Below are 8,648 nucleotides of genomic sequence, written 5' to 3'. Positions count from 1 at the left end.
ATAAAATTTGATTTGATTTGGCTTGTGTTTCGTGCCACCTGTAGCGACACATCACGAATGAGTTCATTCATTTCAGCCACCCATGTAGGCTTTTCCGGCTCTGGGCTGCTCTGGAGCTCCCTCTCCAAAGCCATCTCTAAGGCTATCTGCAATGCCTCAGGTGGAGCCAGCTGGGTCTTTATTGGCAGCTCGATCGGAGAGAGCTCCTGTATGAACTGGTCCCTTGCTAGCTTGCTCTGCACGGAGGGGGGCATGTGTATGAACTGCCCCCCGAGATATGTTCTCAAAGAATTTGTTCTTAACTGACTTGCCTAGTTAAAGGTTAAATAAATAAATGTAATTAGGTAGCACCCATAGTGGCTCTCCAGGCTGCCTGCGTCTATGGGGGGTGATAAGAGACTTTATAAAGCCTCGACAATCATACCACCGTGTGGCTGCCTTACTAACGTCTGCATCAATTAAGCCAAGGCAAACGTACCACCGTGTGGCTGCCTTACTAATGTCTGCGTGACGCCTGCGTTATTAATAATGAAAGTTATAATGTGCATAGTTTATATTTATATTAATTAAATCTCAATCATAAATGTTAGAAACTTACAATTTTTCCCGTACAAGCAGACATTCCAACGTAGACACCTTGAACTATAGTGTAGCCTACGCTTGTGTATTTCCTGTTATTCTAATGGCCTAGAAAAGATGATGCCCAATCTATAGGTAATCTATCTTTCCCTCAACACCTCATGGCATGGTATGTTATCTTATCTCGCTGTATACAGATCTAAATGTAGTTAGCCAATCACAGACTGTGTTGTTACCAGTTGCCAGTAGCCTACATCAGACAACCAATAAGAGTTGTGTCCACGGCTTTCAGAGGAGTTCATGGGTGTTATTCGGGTTCCTTGGGATGTACATTCAGTCGAATAGAGCAGTTCATAGACTTTCCTAGAGGGTACGTGCTATTCGGGATCCTTGGGATGTCCCTACCTCTATCAAGTATAAATATGAAATGGTTAAGTTTAGTGTTAGTTAGGGTAAGGACGTCCCAAGGAATCCGGATTGCAGTGACCGTTCATAGACTGAGAGACTGGCACAGTATTTGAGAGCTCGGCGGCGACACAGACAAGCGGCAGAAGCGATTTTCGAGTGTTTGCCCCAGATAGTTCCCTTAGAGACGATGAAAAGAATTACCAAGATGTACTTGATCCAATTGAGGAGTAAGTAGGCTATATTTAAGTAGTGATATCGTTTGGAAATATTTAGGCCTACTGTGTAAAGGCATATTTGGTTTATTTGAAAAATGTTTTTGTTGATAACGTATTGTCGAAAACACGTAGGCAATATTATTTACTGTGTCGATAGCGGAGTAGGCTAGTGTACAATAATGTAATTTTATGTGCTAGTATTATTTATCTAATTGATCAATTAAATTGTAAATGTGGATGGGTACACTACTTCATTCAATGATTACGGTATTGTACAAGGTAGATACAGGAGTAGTCTACAATAATAATGTAACTGAATGTGCTATAGTATCATTTATTTCATTGATGAATACATTTGTAAATGGGGATGGGTAGACTACTTCATTCAGTGAATACTGAATTTATTGATACCCCTGGAGTATGTTAATGACTGCTTTTCAGCTGTTGAACTATGGCAATGTCAAACTAATTTCTAAATCTCTTTCTTTTAGTCAAGATGTGATGAGCCAGAGCAACCAATCATCTTCACTGCAGCTGCTCAACCCACCACTCTCACTATTCTCCCTCCACAAGTAACCACAGCCTCTTCTCCTGTTCAAAATGGTGGTGCTATGTTGTGTGTTACACCAGGCAGATGTTTGAGTACAGAATGAAATGGTGTAAAACATTTTTTTAAGTACACTCTTTGAAAAAGGGGTTCCAACAGGTTCTTTGGCTGTCACCAAATGATAACTGTTTGGTTCCATGTAGAACCCTCTGTGGAATGGAGCCCAAAAGGGTTCTACCTAGACACAGAAGGGGTTCTACCTGGAACCAAAAAGGGTTATCCTATGGGGACAGCAGAAGAATCCTGGTAGTTTGTAGATAGCACCTTTTTAACTGAGTGTAGGCCTATATTGCACTGGTGGTTCTGTGGTTTTCTGTAAAAAATCTAATTCATTGGTGGTGGTGAGTTAAGATAATCAGAAAAACTGTGAAACATCCCCACTTTTAGCACACATTTGCACAGTAACCTTTTATGTGTGCTGAGGCATTTCTGATCAGTCAACATTGACAGGACCCCCCAAAAAAAGACATGCTTGGGGCTGCATCTCAGTGCTAGAGGCGTCACTACAGACCTTGGTTTGTTTCCAGGCTGTTTCACAACCGGCTGTGATTGGGAGTCCAATAGGGCAGCGCACAATTGGCCCAGCGTCGTTAGGGTTTGGCCAGGGTAGGTCGTCATTGTAAATAAGAATTTGTTCTTAACTGACTTGCCTAGTTAAATAAAGGTCTAATTAAAAAAAGAAAAACATGCAAACAAAAGATAACGTGTCTAACTTGAACCGTTATGCAATTATTAGGAGACTAGATACAAATAGCTAATCCTGGGTACCAATGTTCTAGCATTAATTTATTGAGGCAAGCAGATCAGAGATATCAAGGTGGTACTTAAGTATATGCCATGTGTATATGTGACACACACACATATGTATGGTCATGTTTTGTATGTTTTATTTTATTTATTTTGCCTCCCAGGTATTTGCATTTAATGTATGTATATAATTACTGCCGCTAGGGGAGCTGTGGCGTCAATGGAGTGCGTTAGTGAGATCTTTCACATTTCTTCTTCATTATGGAGAATTACTTGTTCTGAAAACTAACGTTTCTCCGTCTCATAATTTTATCCAATTAATTCAGGTATGTAGTGTGCAAAGTGCAATATGACTCAAAAATATTGAGGTAACATGGTTAATTACATAGTCCATGAGTTTGATGATGTTTGAAGGCAATTGAAGGGAGTGTTAACCGAGTGAAAAACTGGTTGGTATTTTATCCATTGTAAGTAATGGAGTTAGGCTAGGTTGCTAATGGTTTTCATGTAAGAGAAGGAATTAAGATGTCTGAATTTTTGTACTTTTATTTTACAACTTTTATTTTAGTTTAACAGTTCTCTAGCTTGATGCTAACCATATTTAGCTTGGCTAAGTGCTAGTTAGCTCCAGCCTAGTTAGTTTTAGTCAATGTCAGTTTACATGTTAGTGGTTTATAATGTAATGGTTGTACCAATGTTTCGCATAGGCGTCCAGTAATTACGTTTTTTGAAATTAACACTGATAGTACAGTGAGTTATATATAATGTGAACGTGTATGGTGACTCCAGGTTTGGATGAACGGACCAACGGGACTGCCATGGGCAAGTCCCTTGACGGGTACCAGGAATTGTAGAAGGACAACCAGAAGGTAATTATCTTTGCACACAACAGCAGCGTCCAGGCCTCCAGAGTATTCACTTTATCGCCTGCTGTTCAGACGGGAGCCGCAGCTGTTTACTGGGGTTAAACGATGCAATTGTATATAAAATTATTGCCTATACTGTAGTATAACAAATGTGTGATTGACTTAGTGTTTTTCTATTGATATTTTTGTATAACGTACTTTGAGATCACTGATACTCCACCAGATGTGGTGGAAGTTGTCGAACCAGATCAGAACGCCTTCGAGGACCACCTCCATGCAAGGATGTGGAGGTTTTTGACCAGGTAAAAATTATTGTCTGCTGTTAATTTATTTTCTGGCCTTCCAAGAGATATAAGAGATGCATTTGTAATAATATGAAATATAATTGCATTTATTTCTATTATCAATCAAGGTGAGACTGAACATGGACAAGGCGCATGAGAAAAAGGAGAGTCACCGGAGGAGAATCAAGGGGACCAAATGCTTCGACATCTGGGCGAATGACTTGGCTTGGAAGAAGGACGAAAGGAAAGTGAGACCTGGGAAAGCTTGGTGCTCTTTTGCTCCTAGCTGGGGTCAACATCCGTTAAGGTGAATCTAAAAATCTCAGATGATAACTATTTGCATTTGCCGCCTCATGGTGGGCGGCATTGCCACGTTGTCAGCAGTACCATCACTGGCCCAGGGATTTCTCCAAATAGTCAATCTCAAGGCTAACCACCACTTCCAGTTAGGTAGTTAAGGTCTATGACTCCAGTGGTCATGACAACACCCTGGAGTTTCTCTCACAACTGATCTCTATCTTTTCCAGGGACCATCCCTTACCTCCCTCAGCAACCCCACTGACATAAAAAATTGACATGTATCCTTTCTTTTCTGTCTGCCATTAACATTATTGCATGTCTAATCAAACAGTTAAATTAAATCATTCAATAACTGTATTTTGACATACATGATAATCCTTTGACCTGTGTGTTGGCTTGTTTACGTATGTCTCTCCTACCTTTTTCCCTTTACTCTGCTCCTGTTCTCCAGGACCTAGGGGTTCTGCCTAACACCCAGACATGGATCCACCTGATGTCCTCCATAACCAACCACCCTCTAACTTTTCATTACATCAGCTACTGTTATTGTCATTATCTGCTAAGAGCAATAAAACTATCATACTGGGCACATAATGTGAGATGCACAGATTAGCTAAAAACACTAGCACTTCAAACATTCAGAACAAAGAGGGCAGCAGCGCCTGGACTTTGCCGTTCCCCTCATCGAGTCCACCTTCCAAGACTGACTACCTGTTAAAAACATGTGACAGGCAGAACCTCCCATCCACACAGTACCCAACTCCTCTCTATTCCACACACTAGAATTCAGTATTTCAGTCTATGATTGCCATGTGAGTGTACAAAAATATCTGAAAGTAAATTGACACGCATGTACCAAAAAAAATTGACGTTTATGTATTTAAATCTAAAATATTGCCAGATTGGTTTTCACAGCTGTTTCATAAGGTTTTTATTATTGTAATGTATCCCTTGATGGTATTTGTTAGTTCAACATTATTCATTGTTGTATCATAGGACCTACAATAAATATATATTCAACCACAAAGGTGTATGAATGAGCTATGATTCTTTATTATGATTAAAAAGAGGACTAATATTATTTCAGTGTAGATAAGGGAAGGCCTGTTTAAAATGAAAATATGCCAGCCAGACAAGCCAGTGTATGAATAAAATGTATTTGCAAATGAATGGAGTGGAAATTAGCTGACTGGGATCTGTAAGGTAAGTAACAATGTGTGTGTGGTGGGTTGGGGGGGCATTGAAATTATATTATGTTTTACCCTGATGCCTGTTTATTCATGAAAAGCAGAAGATGGTAAATAACAATCGCAATGCTTAGCCTATGCAAATTAATAGGAATGCATTTAGCCTAATTGGTAACAAATATGATGTGGGATCCTAGTACGGATTTTGTTTGTCAAATCCAGATTAAATATAGGTCTTCATGTGTATCAAATCTGTAGGCGATTGTGGGCTAAATTTACGTTTACATTTAAGTCATTTAGCAGACGCTCTTATCCAGAGCGACTTACAAATTGGTGCATTCACCTAAATCAATGACAAACAGCTGAAATGTTTAGGCTTCATCATGATCTGTGGCTAAACCAGGCTGGGGTGTTTTCGGTTCGGGTTAGTCTAAGGTTATGCGTAAGAACGCAACTGCACTGAAATGAATAGCCTGATTCAATGGGATTCTCCTGAGTGATAAATGTTTTTATCTGTTAAGCTGTTTGGTCTATGTATAGACCTATAAAGATTCTAACTTTTTGGTATTTTGCAGTAGGCAGAGCTCTAAATTGCAGAGCATTTAATAAACCAACCACATTTTCCTGTGATATTTGAGGCTGAACAAGATCTTCGATAGGCTAGTAGACAGCAGAAATAATCATGTAGTTAATCATTGTTATAGCCTAGATTGCTTTATATCATCTGGACCATTGATTTTCCTATGGCTAAGCAAACAAGTGGTAGCATATGCTTTTTGCCTGTCTCTATAACAAGGGTTAGGCCTATATCCTCACATACCCCCTCAATTCAAACCTTGCTTTTAACCATAAGACATCTCCACAGAAATGTATAGCCTAAGGATTGCGTGGTGACAGTGATTGTGTCTGTTAATCCGGTAAACTGGGATGTGGGGGGAAAACGGGGTCTAATCATGACATCAGGGATTTTCAGGTCAGAGAAAGATGCCAGAGTTTCTGATTGAAATTCCGAGTTGGATGACCATTTAAAACAAAACAAAAATCACAGTCAGCTATTTTTTTTTTTTTGAGGTCCCAGTTGTCTTGAACTTACTGAAGTTGGAAGTCAGAGATTGCCGACTTCCGAATTGTTTTAAATGCGCCACTAGAGACCTAGGCTACCTCTTGTTTCTGAATAGGGCTACCTCCAACAAAGAAGCCCTTGTGTCTGTATTGATGTGAGAAATAGGCATATCTACACAGTAATGGTGGATGGCTACGATATCAACTAGCCTAATAGGTTTTGTATTGAGGTTATAGCCCTATTTAGGAAAAAAATACAATTTCCCCCCCCACCTTTATTTAACCAGGTAGGCCAGTTAACAAGTTCTCATTTACAACTGCGACCTGGCCAAGATAAAGCAAAGCAGAACGACAAAAACAACAACACAGAATTACACATGAGATAAGAAAACATAGTCAATAACACAATAGAAAAATCTATGTACAGTGTGTGCAAATGTAGTAAGATTAGGGAGGTAAGGCAATAAATAGGCCATAGTGGCGAATAATTACAATTTAGCATTAACACTGGGGTGATAGATGTGCAGATGATGATGTGCAAGTAAATCAAAAAATTAAATAAATTAGATGACTCTGGCAATGAACATGTAGAAGTTTGTAAGACATTCATGGTGAGATCTTTAATAATAAACTAAACAGACACTTAAACTAACACGTCGCTCGTAACACATGTAGACGTTTTTAAGGCGTTCATGGTAAGATCCTTTATAATAAACTTACACGCAAACTGATACATGACGCGAAGTGAACACAATGTGAATACTACGTCTACATAACATGTACGTATCACTTGACGTGAACGCGTCGGCAGTTTGACGCCTTACATGCTGACCAGACCGGACACGTCAGGTGCGTCGCAAAATAAATGTAGAAATCCATGTTATTCAATTATTGCACCCACACTGCTCGCGCGCGCCAACAAGCGTCTGCGATGCCAAGTGCTAAAATAGAACTCCTTTCTATTTCTGACGCAGATCGCGCTGAAAATCCTGCCTCTCCCATCTCCTCATTGGTTTATAGAAGCAGGTACCCACGTGCCATCTCCTCATTGGTTATACCCACGTGCGTGATTGAAAGACGAACTGTTTTGCCCGTCATCGTGGTAATACTATGATAGTTTAGATGCGATCACCATATAAATTCAAAGATGAAAAAGCCTGAAGGAGGAGAGATGACTAGAAACGATTCGGTTGGTCGTTTTATGTGTGGATTAATTGCCGGAGTAGAGGACCTTGTGCATTTCAGGTAAAATAACAACTCAATGTTTATATCCCAGGACAAATTAGCTAGCAACAGCAAGCTAGCTAAATAAGGCAAATTAGCTAGCAAGTGCAAGCTAACTAGCTAAATTTCCATACATGTTTAATGCTTTTTGACCTGTCCCCAAATTAATGTCATTGGTTCAGAATTTGTTTTGATATTTTAACCTGCTGTAGTGATTGAGTTTGATGTAGGGGGACAAAATAAATGTATGCACGATAGCGCACGCTTTCGGTTTGGGTTCCGTGTAAGAAACAAACTTGTCTCCATTGACAGTCCATGTTAATTCATGGCGGTATTTTATAGCGCTAGGAAGACATTAGGTGACTCGGTGAGCGGTATCAGTAGCTTCACGAGGCTTAATTCTGGCATGGATCACCACCCATAGTCGACGAAGCACTCATTCCCTCTTCAGCGCCCATCATTCTAGCAGTCACCCTCAAGCGGTCTCTGTTCTAAAGACATGACTGAAACAGGAGTCAACTTTGCAGCAATAGTTGAGAGGGGATGTTTCTATGGTGATTTAAAGGGAAATATTTAGAAATACACAATGAAAACAGGAACAGATTGTCTTCCTGGAGAGTGGATATTGAAATGTAGTCTCTTAGTATTATAAATAAATATATATTTAGTTCCTATTTAGTTTTGTATTCAGCGTGTTTTCACTCACAAACCTGCAGCTACTAGTTAGCTCGTCAGTTGACCTTCGAAGTTAGACAAGCTAAATTCTCAAGAGTAACTTTTTAACCATATATGGTAGATACATGGGGTTTGAACTATGTTTTTCTGACCGAATTCTCTATTGAATTAACATATTAGCGTAAACCTTGAATTAATTCATCATTTTATGGGTGATATTGGGGTTGGATAATTTATTTCGACATAAAGAAAAACTTGGCACCTCCCGACCTTACTCCTTAACGAAAGACTGAAGGCCGTGCAGGCTGAAAAACTCAGACACTCCTTCCGTGTAAAGTTGTTTTTGACGAAAATGAAAACTTGTCCGTTTTTCACTTTCACAAGGTCGGAGTAATAACATGTTCAAGTACTTAAGACGTTGACTCGAATCTAGGTTGTGCCGTTAGATTGAGAAAATTAACTAAGGATGAATATTTGTGTTTAGATGTCAAAAT

At 39.5% G+C, this 8,648-nt stretch overlaps 1 long non-coding RNA gene across 1 annotated transcript; it reads left to right on the top strand.

Annotated features, from left to right (window-relative positions):
• The first annotated feature begins 2,443 nt into the window (after positions 1-2,443).
• On the top strand, positions 2,444-5,037 carry LOC139571131 (uncharacterized). Its single transcript, XR_011674239.1, has 5 exons — positions 2,444-2,882; positions 3,346-3,425; positions 3,646-3,724; positions 3,835-4,013; positions 4,458-5,037. It is a non-coding gene; the product is annotated as an uncharacterized lncRNA (long non-coding RNA).
• Positions 5,038-8,648: the final 3,611 nt, after the last annotated feature.

The sequence above is a fragment of the Salvelinus alpinus genome, chromosome 3 (assembly GCF_045679555.1).
Source record: "Salvelinus alpinus chromosome 3, SLU_Salpinus.1, whole genome shotgun sequence".
In the NCBI taxonomy this organism is placed as follows: Eukaryota; Metazoa; Chordata; class Actinopteri; order Salmoniformes; family Salmonidae; genus Salvelinus; species Salvelinus alpinus.
This window is presented reverse-complemented; position numbering and strand designations above follow the sequence as displayed.